The 18,162-nt window shown below is 43.7% G+C and overlaps 1 protein-coding gene across 5 annotated transcripts in view; it reads right to left on the reverse strand.

Annotated features, from left to right (window-relative positions):
• The window catches only part of mib2 (MIB E3 ubiquitin protein ligase 2), a 246,169-nt gene extending 228,289 nt beyond the window's left edge, over positions 1–17,880 (reverse strand). For 3 of the 5 annotated variants that reach the window (XM_068016901.1, XM_068016893.1, XM_068016894.1), the window contains exon 1: positions 17,271–17,368. The gene's annotated coding sequence lies outside the window, so the exon portion shown is untranslated. Of the gene's footprint in view, positions 1–17,270; positions 17,369–17,857 lie in introns of those variants that run through there. The other 2 variants (XM_068016900.1, XM_068016897.1) reach the window with 2 other exon arrangements.
• Between the last annotated feature and the right edge of the window lie 282 nt (positions 17,881–18,162).

Consider the following 18,162-nt stretch of genomic DNA (forward strand, 5'->3'; position numbering starts at 1 on the left):
GTTAACGTTTCGGGTCAGTGACCCTCCTTCGGAACAAGTTAACTTGGGAGACAAGTTAACTTGGGGCTCTTCAAGCACACCTAATACCAGGCTCATGTATAGGCCTGGGAGAGTTGCAGCCATTCCCAACTATGAAATAATATCTGTGGGAGTAGTGAAGAGAAATGTAAATGTGAGCATAAAATATAAAAAATGGCAGAAACAAAATCTATAATATTTTCATTAAGACATTCTACTAAAGCATATGTTGTATACATAACTGAAAACTGATTATAAAATCAATGTAAATTAGCTCATGTACAATACACAACATTTAAAAACAATTCTCCACAGCTTGTTTTCAAAGTGTTTAACAAAAGTTTCAGTATTAAACTCTATTCTTAATTTTCACTTCAAAAAGACTTAAGCATTCACATAGACAAAGGGAGTGATTACATTTCCTGTACTTGCTTTTGTTTATACTGAGAAATATGAACAGATATGATTTACAGATAATGGAATTCCATAATTGTCCACATTTTTCCAATAACTGTGTCCTTATTCACCCCAGGAACACCTCTTTACTGCAATCAGACAGTTATACTCCAGAAAGCCAGTTGGTGAAGGATAGTACTGGAGCCAATCTTTACTCAGTCTAACATTTATTTACAGAGTGAAACATTACAGGCATGCACCTCCTAATTCAACCACCCCACAGTTTCAATAAGTGCCTCTTTATATGTGCTCAAGTGAAACCTCAGTTAATGCCCTCCACCGACACACAATTGACAGACTTTGTGAGCTTAAAAGGACAGGCCTAATTAAGCATAGCTGTATCTTTCAAAAAATAATACATTGTGTATTACATGGTATAATATCCTATCAATATCTAAATGCTTATTGTTGAACTTACCAGTAATGCCAAGGAAAACCTGCTATTAAATACCGAAATGGTGTCTGAATAAATCACTTCAAATTAAGGAGTTCAAAAAGCCTCAATTCATCCAGATGACAGACATCACTAATTTCACACTGTACAACTTATATTAGCACGTCATTTAACACAGCAATAAAATTCCAAACAGATGAGAATAAGCAAAGCTGCACTATAAAGCAAAACAGTGTCAACTCTGAGCATTTTGACTGCTATTTACCAGCTTACTAACAAACATGTTCAAAATTGAATACTGAACTGAAAATCCATTGAAAAAGGGAGAAGTATCTTTAAATTTAATAGCAGCAATTACTTGAGTGAGTCCTAACAATGCTTACAGCCCAGTAAAACTGGAACACAGGGGTAAATAGAAACTGTGGACACTGATGCTTCCTAAACTCAGGGTTTCCTCAGCTTATCACTCACAGGAAATTTAATGCATCCTAATTTAGAATCTATTCATGTAAACACACAAGGCCATTTAAATTGTTTTGTTTAATCGACAAAGAGTTATGGAAATACAGCAAGCCACATCTTGTGCTGAATGGGCCAGTGACAAACGCCTGAGTATCAACTTCTCCATCCAATCTGTAAAATCAAACACTGAGCAGACCAACTTAACTTTGCCATACATGATTTTAGCAATGATCTCAAACAGGTCAAGCTGTACAAGCATATTGATTTCAATCTAAGAATGAATACCTGTAAGGAAAAACTATAATATATACAGATTAAATGATTAGGCAAATGGATTGGCAGAGGCATAATGAGCCAACTGGTCTCCTTCTGTGCTGTCCCATTCTATAATATTGTTCAAATGAAAGATTCAGACCAAGTGTAAATTAGAAGTGTGGAGCACTAAAGGGCGGCACAGTGGCGCAGTGGTTAGCACCGCAGCCTCACAGCTCAAGCGACCCAGGTTCAGTTCTGGGTACTGCCTGTGCGGAGTTTGCAAGTTCTCCCCGTGACCGTGTGGGTTTCCGCCGGGTGCTCCGGTTTCCTCCCACAGCCAAAGACTTGCAGGTTGATAGGTAAATTGGCCATTGTAAATTGCCCCTAGTGTAGATAGGTGGTAGGAGAATGGTGGGGATGTGGTAGGGAATATGGGGTTAATGTAGGATTAGTACTGGCGCACTGACACGGAACACAAAAGTCCGAGTGTATCAGGCCTGTGTCCTCAGTACCTTGCTCTATGGCAGCGAGGCCTGGACAACGTATGCCAGCCAAGAGCAACGTCTCAATTCATTCCATCTTCGCTGCCTCTGGAGAATACTTGGCATCAGGTGGCAGGACCATATCTCCAACACAGAAGTCCCTGAAGCGGCTAACATCCCCAGCTTGTACACACTACTGAGTCAGCGGCGCTTGAGATGGCTTGGCCATGTGAGCCGCATGGAAGATGGCAGGATCCCCAAAGATACATTGTACAGCGAGCTCGCCACTGGTATCAGACCCACCGGCCGTCCATGTCTCCGCTATAAAGACGTCTGCAAACGCGACATGAAATCGTGTGACATTGATCACAAGTCGTGGGAGTCAGTTGCCAGCATTCGCCAGAGCTGGCGGGCAGCCATAAAGACAGGGCTAAATTGTGGCGAGTCGAAGAGACTTAGTAGTTGGCAGGAAAAAAGACAGAGGCGCAAGGGGAGAGCCAACTGTGCAACAGCCCCGACAAACAAATTTCTCTGCAGCACCTGTGGAAGAGCCTGTCACTCCAGAATTGGCCTTTATAGCCACTCCAGGCGCTGCTTCACAAACCACTGACCACCTCCAGGCACGTATCCATTGTCTCTCGAGATAAGGAGGCCCAAAAGATGAAAGAAAGAGTATAAATGGGTGGTTGTTGGTTGGCACAGACCTGATGGGCCGAAGGGCCTGTTTCAGTGCTGTATCTCTAAATAAATAAATAAAATCTTTTATATCCCACATTACCAGCATTCTCAGTTACAGATAGCAAGCGATAATCAAATGGATATATCATCTTTCATTTGTAGCATACAGCCACAGTACCTAGACCCAAAGGAAATCACCCTTATAAAGCTGTTGAAGCTCTGTCTGATGTCTTCCTCATCAGCTTAATTGCAACTATCAGACTGGCCAATTGTCAACAAAAATACATCAATATAACACATGAAATCCACTCACCGTGTAATGTTTAAAGAAGAGAGTCCAAACAGAAAAAAAACTCCATTATTCTAGCCAGCTATTGTATAAGATGCCTATGGCAGTTAGATGCACAGGAATGATGTTCAACAGGGACAACTGGACTAGGTATGTTACAGCAGTCAGTGAGATGGGATCAGAATGATTCACAATTCTTTTGCATGCCAATTATAAGAAAAGAACAGTCAAGTAAAAATAATATTCCCACTTTATGGCTACGTAATAGCAGATAGGTCTCACCATGATTGAAACAAGACAAACAGCATGCAAAAGGAAATGATATAAATAGTTTTTTAAAAATTTAACTTTCCCTGGGGCACATGCTATATTGAAAACCATTCTTCTTCTTCTTCGGCCTCCTTATCGCGAGAGACAATGGATAAGCGCCTGGAGGTGGTCAGTGGTTTGTGAAGCAGCGCCTGGAGTGGCTATAAAGGCCAATTCTAGAGTGACAGGCTCTTCCACAGGTGCTGCAGAGAAACTTGTTTGTCGGGGCTGTTACACAGTTGGCTCTCCCCTTGCGCTTCTGTCTTTTTTCCTGCCAACTACTAAGTTTCTTCGACTCGCCACACTTTAGCCCCATCTTTATGGCTGCCCGCCAGCTCTGGCGAACGCTGGCAACTGACTCCCACGACTTGTCTTAATATAGTCCTCTTTGCTCCACATTTAACCCTATGTCAGATATGGAGGCAGTTTAAATGGGTTTGTACTGAAAATATCAAAATGACCTCTACGGGAAAAGCCTTGATTATGTTTTATTGCAGCAAAAGCTGACATGACAAAATACAGAATTGCTATGCTGTAAGTGACCCAGTTGCCAGCGTTCGCCAGAGCTGGCGGACAGCCATAAAGGCAGGGCTAAAGTGTGGCGAGTCGAAGAGACTTAGTAGTTGGCAGGAAAAAAGACAGAGGCGCAAGGGAAGAGCCAACTGTGTAACAGCCCCGACAAACAAATTTTTCTGCAGCACCTGTGGAAGAGTCTGTCACTCTAGTATTGGCCTTTATAGCCACTCCAGGCGCTGCTCCACAAACCACTGACCACCTCCAGGCGCTTACCCATTGTCTCTTGAGATAAGGAGGCCAAAGAAGAAGAAAGTGACCCAGCAACAGGAAACCATCATTTGTGCTTATCCCAAAACAGTTTGGCCTCTGCTGAGAGAGTGGCTGTTCCATTTCCTATGCCGTATCACCACAGATGATACAAGGCACGACAGTGGTAACATTTCCTACAATTCTAACTTTTTTGAAAATTGCTGGAAATCTGTAGCAACAGAAAATGCTGCAAATATGAAGATGGTCAGTGAGAATCTGCAGAGTTCTCATGAAAGATGTACAGTCTACTCTTAACTCAGTCACTTCATTCATATTTTGAAAATTCATTTTATCATTAACTTCTCACTTTGTTATCTATATCGCTTAATTAAAATTACTGGTAATTAATTTTTAGTGCAATTAATAATTTTGCATGATCAAGAGTAGACTATACATCAAAAACATGAACATCCATTTGCTCTTCATAGGTGCTCTCTTCTCAAATTTTCTAATTTATTTCAGTTCAAAGTTGTCAAAAAATGCCTACACATCAAAAAGTGCAAATCCCTGAAATGTTTCAGCTTTGCACAACTTATTAAAAACAAAGGACCAGTCCTTAATAGTCTCAGAAATTTCTCTGAAGGAATAGATGTATCCCAGGCTGCTATGGGAGGCAAGGGAAGAGATTGCAGGGGCTCTGACACAAATTTTCAAATCCTCTGGCCACAGGAGAGGTGCCAGAGGACTGGAGGACAGCGAATGTGGTACCATTATTCAAGAAGGGTAGTAGGGATAAACCAGGTAATTACAGGCCAGTGAGCCGAACATCAGTGGTAGGGAAATTATTGGAAAAAATTCTGAGGGACAGGATTAATCTCCACTTGGAGAGGCAGGGATTAATCAAGGACAGTCAGCATGGCTTTGTCAAGGTGAGATCATGTCTAACTAACTTGATTGAATTTTTCGAGGAGGTGACTAGGTTTGTAGATGAAGGTAAAGCAGTTGATGTACTCTACATGGACTTCAGTAAGAATTTTAATAAGGTCTCGCATGGGAGATTGGTCAAGGTGGTAAGAGCCCATGGGATCCAGGGCAATTTGGCAAATTGGATCCAAAATTGGCTTAGTGGCAACAGGCAGAGGGTGATGTCGAGGATTGTTTTTGAGATTGGAAGCCTGTGACCAGTGATGTACCGCACTGTTTGTAGTGTACATTAATGAATAAGACATGAATATAGGAGGTATGATCAGTAAGTTCGCAGATGACATGAAAATTGGTGTAATAAATAGTGAAGAGGAAATCCTTAGATTACAGGATGATTTAGATGGGCTGGTAAGATGGGCAGAGCAGTGGCAAATGGAATTTAATCCTGAGAAGTGTGAGGTGATGCATTTTGGGAGGACTAACAAGGCAAGGAAATATACAATGGATGGTAGGACCGTAGGAAGTACAGAGGGTTAGAGGGACCTTGGTGTACTTGTCTATAGATCACTGAAGGCAGCAGCACAGGTAGATAAGGTGGTTAGGAAGGCATACGGGATACTTGCCTTTATTAGCCGAGGCATAGAAGAGCAGGGAGGTTTATGATGGAGCTGTATAAAACGCTGGTTAGGCCACAGCAGGAGTACTGTGCGCAGTTCTGGTCATCACACTATAGGAAGGATGTGATTGTACTGGAGAGGATGCAGAGGAGATTCACCAGGATGTTGCCTGGGTTGAAGCATTTCAGCTATGAAGAGAGACTGGATAGGCTAGGGTTGTTTTCCTTACAGCAGAGAAGTCTGAGAGGGGACCTGATTGAGGTATACAAAATTATAAGGGGCATAGATAGGAAGAAACTTTTTCCCTTAGCGGAGGTGCCAATAACACGGGGCATAGATTTAAGGTAAGGAGCAGGAGGTTTAGAGGGGATTTGAGGAAAAATGTTTTCATCCAGAGGGTGGTTGGAATCTGGAACACACTGCCTGAAGGGGTGGTAGAGGCAGGAACCCTCACAACATTTAAGAAGTATTTAGATGTGCACTTGAAATTACATAGCATACAAGGCTACGGGCCAACAGCTGGAAAATGGGATTAGAATAAATAAGTGCTTGATGGCCAGCATGGACACGATGCGCCGAAGGGCCTGTTTCTGTGCTGTATAACTCTATGGCTCTATGGCTTTCTTAGAGGATTAAAGATAGTGATATAATTAATTTATAGAAACTTTTCAAACTTCTGCAAAATGTACTTGTTCAACTTTTAATATTTTTCCCTTTGTCAGTTTTTTTTTAGATGAGTTAAGCACATTTATATTTGAAATCTTCTTCCTGACTTGTATCGGGATTGCTAATTATAGCACACTTGGTACTTAGGTGCTAAATATGGATTTTATCCCTCTCAGCTGGGGAACAGTGTGATCTAAAAGAAAACTACAAAATGGGGATTGTGGTAGCAAAGCTACACAAACAAGTCAGTGACTGAATCCTTTTGTAGTTCACTAATAAAGACAAGTATTAGTCTAAGATATCCTAAGCACACAGCAAGTTGGAAAGCAGAATAGGAAAGTTGGTTGGAGCACAGGCTTTCTCTGCAGTACAGGCTGAAGAACTGAAAAATAGAAAACTGAGTCACTACATTGCTCTCACTGACAGGAGGGTGTAGTCACAGTGTGACAAGTTTAAATAAATATAGTCATAAGAACTTATGATGGAAAAGTTGACAGGCAATGTGTGCAGATATAAGATCAATACTATATATAATAAAGACAAGGGCATTTTGCAAACAGCTAATATTTCATTTCACACATTATCCAATTCATCCCCAAATAAAATAAGACTTTTGTTTGCTATTTGGCAACCTAGTCAAAGCATCATACAAAGTGTATTTTTTTTAAACTATACATGTGTATAAACCCAACATCATAATACACCTCGTCACTAGTGTGCCTCTCAGTCAAGTTAATTTATAAAAATATCATGTATGCGAATTGCACCATGTTTTCTCTATGTAATTCTACCTTGGCCAACTATTGTACCCGATTTCAGAAAGAGATCATCACATGCTGTTTGAGGCTGGGTGTCTGACCTCAGCAAAATGATAGTGGAACATGTTGCCTTCAAGGTGATTTAGACAGTGAATTTATCAGAATACAATCCAATTTATCAGCTTGGATTAAAAGACGGACAACCCAGCAAGCACAATACAGTAAACCAGTTACTGTCCAACCCTTTGCAGTGTCATTTCACATGATAATACTAAGTTTTCACATCTTTCCAATATCATTACCTTCGCTTTAAATCAATTATTCAATTAATTTCAAGCACGCAGTACAGATCAAAAGATTAACACATTAGCAATTCCTTCTTGGAAGAATTTATTTAAAAATGCATTTTAATAAAACTTGCCAAGTAACCCAAATATAATTAAACCACATGATGCTTTCCACCTAATTTCTTCCAATATAAAATGTTTAATAAGTGTTTGAAATTGTTTATTTTAATGTGAGGAATCCTGTATAAGTTTATTTTCTCAAACTTGTACTCATCATTTATTACATCTTCAGAAAAAACAAATAGTATTGCTACTAAATGAAGATAGATAAACTCTGAATACAGTTTATTCATTGGAATTTCAGAACGTTCTATTATTTTCAGTGTGAATTGGAAGGTAGGTGGCCCTGTTTGTGTGGAAATAGTCAAGTTTGTTTAATACATTCTGAATGTAATTCAGTTAACAGAAAACTTAATTCATCCACATTACTAAAATAATGACGTTCGTCAAAATAAAAATTTGCTTGTGACAAATGTGCAACCAAACTGGCACTTTCTCCATTATTGTTAACTTAGGAATATTCTTCACACATCTAAATAAACAAGAAAAGCATGCAATGACCCACTGGTGTTTCGGCACAATAAGGCCATCAAGGCACTTTTCTAGAAGGAGGAAGATTTGCTGGCAAGCCACCTTAGTTTATTCTCATACACTGCCATTTGTAAAGGAGCACTAGTAAAGGGTGACCAACTGTGTACCAGCTTTTAGCTTAGAAATTTATATATGGTGTTATGAATTAAAATAAAGGGGGAATCAAGAACAATCTAGTAGCAATGATACATAACTAGCAGAACAGGTTTAAGGCTGCATCTAACCAGAGTAAAATTGAGAGTCTTCGTATGCTACGCTGTACTAAACTTTTCTTTTTTGCAGAACTGTGTTATGCATACACGACAAATGCCAAATTTCAAGATTGTAGAGAAATTTTATCATGCATTCTCTACTCTATCACAATATGCTCACTGCTTTAATGGTCTTGAAAATTCTAAGCAATCTCTTCTGCTGAAAAGGATAATGATGCAGATGAGAATTAATTATTAGAGTGCAAGGGCACATGACAGGCACAACAAATCTGTAATATCTCACCAAGAAAAATGAAACTAAATGAATTGTGGGATCAGCATTTAACTATATTAGAAAGCTTACATCTGCATACATTTCCTTTCTACAAAACTTTACAAACTGTCAGTACTTTTTTATATTTATGTCTCTGACATAAACTAGCTCTCGTCAAGGTGCAATTACAGCCTCTGGTCATGGGATGCCCCCGTATTATAATTCACTCAGAAATCACTCAAACTACTTCCTGAAAATGTTTTATGCACTTTTTTTTTTACAATCAGATCAGCCATGATCTTGTTGAATGGCAGAGCAGGCTCGAGTGGCCTACTCCTGCTCCTAATTCGTATGTTATTAAAATTCCTAATATCCAAAACATCATAAAATTATATTTAACCATGATCTTCTTTTGTGTTTTTTAATACCTTCAGTTTTGCAGAGCATTCATCCTTAGCGTGGCCTTCGAATTGTTACTTTTGTCTTAGGATGTAATATTGGGATTTGTAATCTGATTTTATACCCTGTTCCCCAGGGTATATTGGTAGCTTAACAGCTGGAATACTTTCCTTTCGCATTCAGTAGTATCTGCATTATTGTTTTTCAGCATTATTTGAAAGAAAAATACTGGTCAAATTTCAAAACCATAATTTAAGTACAGTTTAAGAAGCAGACTGGCTTTATTTTTTTTCAAAAGAGTGCAAGAGAGAGAGAGACTGATTACACATGTCAATGTTTTTGTGTTCTATAAGCCTCAAAGTGTGCTAAGCTGAGAGACAAAGTATATTTGCCCTCCTTAATTTGAGTTCTTTTTCTTTAAACAAATTAAATTTTGAAGCAAACAGCCTTTAATCACCACTTGATCATCCATTTATGTTAACAGGAGATATTAATATTCATATTAATGCCTTTCATAACTTCAGAATGTCCCAAAGTGCTTCACTGCCAATAAACTATTTTTGAAATGTAATCACTGCTATAATACAGGGATACAGCTAATTTGTGCACAAGATCCCACAAACATCAATTGGATAAATTATATGACCTGTTATAGTACTGTTGGTTGAGGGATAAATGTTGGCCAGGCCAGCAAGAGAACTCATCTGCAATCATGACATGGGATTTTTCACATCCATACGATAGGGCGCTCCCTTAGTGCTGCATTGGAGTGTCAGACTAGATTATATGCTTGTCACCTGGAGGGGCTGGAACCCACAATATTCTAACTCAAAAGAAGAGAGTGCTGCCATTGAGCCAAGGCTGACACCTCAGTTAGAAAGTTCGAAAATGTTCACATTCTAATTAATAGTACCGGTGAGACCACACAGAAAGGAGATAGACGGCCATTCCTCATCTTAATTTGGAGTTCTGTTTTAGTAGATGATCTGAGTTTTGAAAACTGATCATCAGTGTTTTGGCAATAATTAGTAATTAATGATTATAGTTTTATGTGCATGCGTCAGAGGGAGAAAAAGAGACACAGAAATACACATCCAGGAACTAATTATAAAACACCAAATTCAGTATTTATAAAGTCATCAACCAGTGCTTCTAAACATGGATTCACCCAAGAAAGTGTTGCCAGACCCATATCCTACCCCTCCTTTCACTGCTGACGACGCCAAGAATCCACAAGTAACCCAAATCTCACATCCCACTTCGGCTTGTGCCAAAGTCCAGGCTTCCCCTTCACACTGATTCAGATTAAAAGACACCATCTCCCTCCTACCACCACATGCTGCCAAACTCTAAAAGACCCACTGCAGTACAATCAAATTCCTAGACCTCCACCCCAGTTCAACCAAATCCCGGAACTGCCACCATTGCTAATAAAGCATGAGACTGCTCCAAGTGTCAGTGTCCTTCCCAAACGTTACTAAATACCAAGGATCTGAAATCTTGATCTCCACAGAAAATGCCAGAAGCGTGGCGTATTTGGGTTACAGCAGGTCCCCAGTGGATTTTTGGTGAGTTCCACCAGTGTCCTGTCAAAGGTGCAGCAGAGGACTATGAGAGTTCCCACAGAATTTCAGAACCAGATATCTACCGCCAATTTTGCCTCTTGTATGCTATCTTGCCCTGTACACTCACCTTTAAAAATGCTAAGGGATAAAATTTAATGCGTAGCGAAAGGAATGTTTGAAATAAATGTCTTACATATACATTTCTCAACTAGTGTTTAGCATTGTGGCATTCAAACCCCAAAGCACCAGGAAAAATGGAATGACTTAATTGTCACTGTAAATCAGTGATCCTATTGTTATTCTCTATACAGTAGGCTTTGTTATGCATGTTTAATTTATGCTGTTGCAATTTAGTAGCACTTTTCTAACATCATTAACACCAAGAGCTAAACCATAAGCTGTAACAATAACATTTGCTATTATTTTTAATAAGTAATGCTGCTACTCAGTCCTCCCACTACTGGGGGTGGTGCAGCATAAAATGCTCAACTGTCTCTCCCCTCCTCCATTTCCTTTTACTGATACCTATCTAGCTTTACCTTCACTTCCATTCTCTCTTCATCATGCCATCTTCCAAGTGCTTCCCTTACCCAATATTTGCAATAGCCACCCTTGCCCACCTCTCTGCTATACTCCCTCTTCCCGCTCACACAGCAGCTACCCATTTCTCTTTGCCAATTCCCGTAGCCTCTGAGCATCGGCCTGACCACCTGCCTCTCATGGTATTTGATGAGCTTGTCAACAGTCAACTCTTCAATAGAGTAAAGCCTGCTCATAGTGAACTCCAATAAAAACTCCACTTAGACTAGCTCTTGCAGAGTGGTTCAAGGCCTACCATCTTTTCCCACTACTTGCATCTTGCCTACCTGTGCTCTAATGTCTTGTCTTCTTTGCTGCCTCTCTCAAACTCTGAGCTATTACCCATCTTACCTGTGCTCCTTGATCTTCACCACCTTTCATGACCTGTCAAATGTTATTGGGATAGATCTTAACTTTGAGTAATAATATAAAATGGATGTTTGACTTCATTCAAAATTCAAATCGAGAAAGACGTTTACTGGCTGCTGACTTTCTGTCACCCATTTTACACTCACCACAAAGGCAGGTAATGTTCCAGGCAACTTTGTGACACAGCAGACAGAACAGAAAGATGTTTCCAGTATGTCTTCTTCAAATAAAATTAACACATTACCAGAATAAAAAGTTCAGTAATTTTGTTAATATATTAATATATAATACACCATCTAGCAACCAAAAGCACTACAGTTTGGGAGCATCCAGCATTTTATTTTGGCTGATTCTAGAATAAATGGTACTGTTACAGCCAGGTGAGAAAGTTGTCTAGGGGTCTTTTGCTGTCTTCACCTGGTCTTATTGTAACAGGGTTTTAATTTCTTTTAAACACACCATTTTTTAGCTCCCCCATTGGTGAATCTTTGTTTGCAACTTTCCAATTATAAGGCAAAGAAATCAACACACCAGGTTTTCTGAGGTTTTAAGAAGAAAAATGAAATGTATTAAAACTTAGACTTAAACTGGGTTGACGCCTATGGATATACGATGCACATGCACACACAATACACATGTGGAAATGGGGACAGAAAAGAGAAGAAAAGATTAAGTGGAACAGTTTGAGGCAATATCTTATTACTGTGCTTTGAGTTCACAGTATAGTCCTTTTGTAGGTAATGCTAGCTGTTTCGTTGGGGTCCAGTATTCTGCTTAAACCTTGTTCACGTAGAAGACTTTTCTCTCTTTGAGGTTCATGTGTTTTCACAAGATTCAGTTCTGTGGGAAGGAGATGGGAGCAAGCAGACAGGAGAGGGTTCTGCTTCAGTTCCAGGAACACACGGTGTTCTGAATTCAAATTCTGTTTTTTCCCCAATTTAAAACTCCCCTTAGTTGGCCAGGTGGTCACATGACCGACTGGTTTGACCAGGTCTCTTCTGTGTATTGGGACGGGGTCTGGTTCCTTTGTTTCAACACTGTCTGGTACTGTGCAAATGTCCTTCCAGTCAGGGGCTTGCAGTTAAGTTTTAATGTTCAGGTGGCGAAATAATGTGTGCATCAGTCTTGGCAGGTGGGGGGTTTGCCTGACAATACACATTTTGAAAAGATTTTATTGGAACTGTCATTCAATATTTTATATGTATTAAACCACAAAATCAAAACCAAGGAAAACATCTGCATGGTCATGAACACAGCAGAATAACATATCCTCCAATTCAGAATCAACAATGCCACACGGGATATGCAAGTACAATTTAAACATGCACAAAAGTCTGGCATTGAAAACAACTTTATAATCATGCAGGCTGCACTACAGGTTTGCTGCAAACCAAGCAATTTCTATTAGACACCAGAGACCAACGCAAAGGAAACAGGCAATTGCATTCAGCCACATTCATTATCAACCATAAATTAAATAGTGTTTTGCGACCAAGCATTATTGATTTGGCAGTGATGCAAATGGGTAGTAACAACTACTCTGGGTTTAATCATCATTCAACTGAAGAACCATGGTTATAATCACTATCAAAGGAAGAAATGCAGTTCAAGATGCACATCTGAAAAATCTAAGTGCACCACCATTTTATAAGACATGTCCTTTTCTCAGTCTCTAACAGAACAAAGAGATCAGTGCAGGGATCACTGAAGAATAAGATAATAGGAATAGGACATTTGGCCCTTCGAGCCTATTCTGCCATGTAATAAGATCATGGCTGATCTGATTGCAGCCTTAACTCCACTTTCCTGCCTGTCCCCTGATAATCCTTGACTCCCTTGTTCAATGACCCAGCACCCACCGCTCTCCAGGGAAGAGAATTCCAAAGATTAACGAACCCGAGAAGAAATTCCTCATTTCTGTCTTAAATTGTGCCCCCTAGTTCTAGATTCCCCCACAAGGGGAAACATCCTCTCAACATCTACCCTGTCAAGCCCCATCAGAATCTGCCATTTCAATAATGAATACAAAAGTTTAAAATAACTTCAGTTGAATCCACAATAAGCCATTTTTAAAATTTGCTTCTGTTGCCAGCAACACTAGCAATGCCATATTACATATTCCAGTTGCTCTGATAAGCTGATGATGGAACATCTTTGTTAGCGGCTGGTTTTCTAGTTGACTAGCTGGCTAGGCCACTTCACAGGGAATTAAGAGAAAACCACATTTTGCGGGACTAGAGTCATGTGCAGGTCAGAGTTGCTGAGGGAGGAGGTTCCCTTCCCCGAGCGGCAGTGAATCGGTTGGATTTTTACAACATTCCATCAATTTTGGGATTGTCTCCTGGTGGTAACCCACAAATTACCAGATCTACTAAATTTAATTTCGCTACTTGCTAAGGGTTGGCGGTCCAGCATCATAACCACTACATTACCATCAGTTTAGATTAGATTAGATTAGAGATACAGCACTGAAACAGGCCCTTCGGCCCATCGAGTCTGTGCCGACCCTCAACCACCCATTTATACTAATCCTACACTAATTCCATATTCCTACCACATCCCCACCTGTCTATATTTCCCTACCACCTACCTATACTAGGGGCAATTGCTAATGGCCAATTTACCTATCAACCTGCAAGTCTTTGGCTTGTGGGAGGAAACCGGAGCACCCGGAGGAAACCCACGCAGTCACAGGGAGAACTTGCAAACTCCACACAGGCAGTACCCAGAATTGAACCCAGGTCGCTGGAGCTGTGAGGCTGCAGTGCTAACCACTGAGCCGCCCACAATTGTAGAGGATCTGTAAAAGGAACTGGCTTGATGGGCCACATGGCCATTTTTCCATGTTTCCTTGTATCCATGCCCAACTTCCTCACATTTTTAATTTAATTAACTATACTAAAATATTAAAGGAGAGATCTTTGCCATGAAATATGAGGAGTCTAACTGGACAGGATATCAAGTATGATCTGTTCAAACATCAATAAATTTCCTAATTTCTTCCCCTACATTAGGACGGACATTCCACCTGGCCTAGACCTTTACCAATGACACTCTTTAACCTGGCACTAGGGAACATTACTGTAGAATAGTTGTGATAAATTAACAACCGGAGGTTGTGCGAAAAAATCCCACCATGGCAAGTTGTAATTCAGTAAATCTAGTCATTTGTAAGCTGGCTATGAAAGCCACAGGACTGCAGCAAAAACTCAACAAGTTCATTATTTAAGTTATGGATTCTACTGTCAAATGGACCCACGAGCCTCATTTCAAATACTGATCTAACAAAATTAAGTTATGACGCATCAGCTATCAATATAAGTCAGTGGGCAACTGAATTAAAATGCCAACTCAATGAGCAAGCTTCCAGGCCATGAAAACTATATTTGACTGAATGAAGCACAAAACATAAAAGTGGTCTCAAAAAAAGCATCAAAGCCTTGTTCGAAAAGAAACTTTGAAGCCAAGCAGAAGAAGCAAAGCCTCAAGTCTCTGCTACACTCTATCCATTATTAATACTGACAGTCACATTTCGCTCTCAGGAAATACATGTTTTCTGCTTTGAAGTCAAGTAACAAGTTTGGAACTGTCATAAATTGTTCCTCTCTAGATCAGTTTTCAACTTTTGCAGAGTTGGATGGCAACTTTTGTCCTGTAACTGTTAAGCATCTAACCACAGAGCTATCCATCCCTTACTATCCACATGCAGAGAAAGGTGCTGTTTTTCCCCCTAAGTTTCACAATACCTTTGGGCCACAATACCTTGGGGACACAATCACTGACCAACGCAAGCAAATGGACCGCTGGGTTGAGCACTACCTAGAACTGTACTCCAGGAAAATGTTGTCACTGAGACCGCCCTCAATGCAGCCCAGTCTCTGCCAGTCATGGATGAGCTGGACATACAGCCAACAAAATCAGAACTCAGTAATGCCATTGATTCTCTAGCCAGCGGAAAAGCCCCTGGGAAGAACGGCATTACCCCTGAAATAATCAAGAGTGCGAAGCCTGCCATACTCTCAGCGCTCCACGAACTGCTTTACTTGTGCTGGAACGAGGGAGCAGTACCGCAGGACATGCGCGATGCCAATAACATCACCCTCTATAAAAACAAAGGTGACCGCGGAGACTGCAACAACTACCGTGGAATCTCCCTGCTCAGCATAGTGGGGAAAGTCTTCGCTCGAGTCGCTTTAAACAAGCTGCAGAAGCTGGCCGAGCGTGTCTACCCTGAGGAACAGTGTGGCTTTCGAGCAGAGAGATCGACCATCGACATAGGAGGGGGGGAGAGAGGGGAGGGGGGGGAGAGAGGGGAGGGGGGGGAGAGAGGGGAGGGGGGGGAGAGAGGGGAGGGGGGGGGAAGAGAGGGGAGGGGGGGGGAAGAGAGGGGAGGGGGGGGAAGAGAGGGGAGGGGGGGGGAAGAGAGGGGAGGGGGGGGAAGAGAGGGGAGGGGGGGGAAGAGAGGGGAGGGGGGGGAAGAGAGGGGAGGGGGGGGAAGAGAGGGGAGGGGGGGGAAGAGAGGGGAGGGGGGGGAAGAGAGGGGAGGGGGGGGAAGAGAGGGGAGGGGGGGGAAGAGAGGGGAGGGGGGGGAAGAGAGGGGAGGGGGGGGAAGAGAGGGGAGGGGGGGAGAGAGGGGAGGGGGAGGGGGGGGAGAGAGGGGAGGGGGAAGGGGGGGGAGAGAGGGGAGGGGGAAGGGGGGGGAGAGAGGGGAGGGGGAAGGGGGGGGAGAGAGGGGAGGGGGAAGGGGGGGAGAGAGGGGAGGGGGAGGGGGGGGAGAGAGGGGAGGGGGGGGGGGAGAGAGGGGAGGGGGGGGGAGAGGGGACGGGGGGGGGTGGAGAGGGGACGGGGGGGGGTGGAGAGGGGACGGGGGGGGGTGGAGAGGGGACGGGGGGGGGTGGAGAGGGGACGGGGGGGGGGAGAAAGGGGACGGGGGGGGGGAGAAAGGGGACGGGGGGGGGGGGAGAGAGGGGACGGGGGGGGGGGGAGAGAGGGGACGGGGGGGGGGGGAGAGAGGGGACGGGGGGGGGGGGGAGAGAGGGGACGGGGGGGGGGGAGAGAGGGGACGGGGGGGGGGGGGAGAGAGGGGACGGGGGGGGGGGGGAGAGAGGGGACGGGGGGGGGGGGAGAGAGGGGACGGGGGGGGGGGGGGAGAGAGGGGACGGGGGGGGGGGGGGAGAGGGGACGGGGGGGGGGGGGGAGAGAGGGGACGGGGGGGGGGGGGGAGAGAGGGGACGGGGGGGGGGGAAGAGAGGGGACGGGGGGGGGGAAGAGAGGGGACGGGGGGGGGGGGGAGAGAGGGGACGGGGGGGGGGGGGAGAGGGGACGGGGGGGGGGGGGAGAGGGGACGGGGGGGGGGGGGGAGAGGGGACGGGGGGGGGGGGGAGAGGGGACGGGGGGGCGGGAGAGGGGACGGGGGGGGGAGAGGGGACGGGGGGGGGGGGGGAGAGAGGGGACGGGGGGGGGGGGGGAGAGAGGGGACGGGGGGGGGGAGAGAGGGGACGGGGGGGGGGAGAGAGGGGACGGGGGGGGGGGGGGAGAGAGGGGACGGGGGGGGGGGGAGAGAGGGGACGGGGGGGGGGGGGGAGAGGGGACGGGGGGGGGGGGGAGAGGGGACGGGGGTGGGGAGAGGGGACGGGGGGGGGGGGGAAGAGGGGACGGGGGGGGGGAAGAGGGGACGGGGGGGGGGAGAGGGGGGGTGGGGAGGAGAGGGGGTGGGGCGGGAGGAGGCCTCTCCCGGCGGGCGGCCTCCATCCCCTTCACCCACACTGGCGAATGTTCGCTTACTGCAGCTTCTAACCGCGCCTTTAACAGGCGGAAGATAAAATCCTCCTCCGTGATGAGAAACTGGACCGAGAGAGAACCCCAGAATCCCAGTGACTTACCTGCCTTCGGCCGACTCCCGGCTCCCGCGCCGCCGCGCTCACTGCTCGAGCTCCCAGGGGAAGCCCTGATTGGCGGCAGCGTCTCACTCAGCCACATAGAGCGGTTTCAGGAGCGACCACCACTTCATTAGGACCCCTGTGCGACGCCTGGTGTTTGTCTTCTACTCGCCTTATTTCATTTCTCTTTATAAAACTGAAGCTTCCTTATTTAAGACGTTGCGAATTTCCCCTTCGTATCTTTTTACAATCACATTATACCATTCCCATTCATAACTTGTACATTGGTTAACATTTTTGAATGCAGTGACATATTTTGTTGACGGAACATGCCAAAATCCAATCAGAATATTCAATTTTCAATATTCAACAGTTTGAAAGGAAATTAACACCACTCATTCGTCTTATAGTGTTCAGCACGTTAATGCTAAATATTATTACTTTTAATTTGGATGAAATAAAGATCTAATTTTTCAGATTTCAAAATGTCACTTTGTGAAAGTTGTTTTAACACTGAAATTCGCGTCGAAATGCTTTATTCTTGACTAACGATAGTGGTTTGCGCTACATTGACAAACCAATTTGTTTACCTTATTATAATGCTTGTTCTGAGTTGATTTTGCTGGCTGGTTTCCAATGATAAGATTCCTTTACATGCCCAGACAAATCTGAGTGAATTCCTTCCAGAACAAGGGGGACATAATCTTGGAATTAGGTCTAGGTCATTCAGAAGTGTAATTAGGAAGCACTTTTTTAAAAATTCTTTCATGGGACGTGGGCGGCGCTGGCAATTGCCGTTGACAACTGAGTGGCTTGCTCGGCCGTTTCAGAGGTCAGTTGAGAGTCGAGCACATTGCTGGTTGTAGGCCAGGTAAGGACAGCAGATTTCCTTCTC

The sequence above is a fragment of the Heterodontus francisci genome, chromosome 37 (assembly GCF_036365525.1).
Source record: "Heterodontus francisci isolate sHetFra1 chromosome 37, sHetFra1.hap1, whole genome shotgun sequence".
In the NCBI taxonomy this organism is placed as follows: domain Eukaryota; kingdom Metazoa; phylum Chordata; class Chondrichthyes; order Heterodontiformes; family Heterodontidae; genus Heterodontus; species Heterodontus francisci.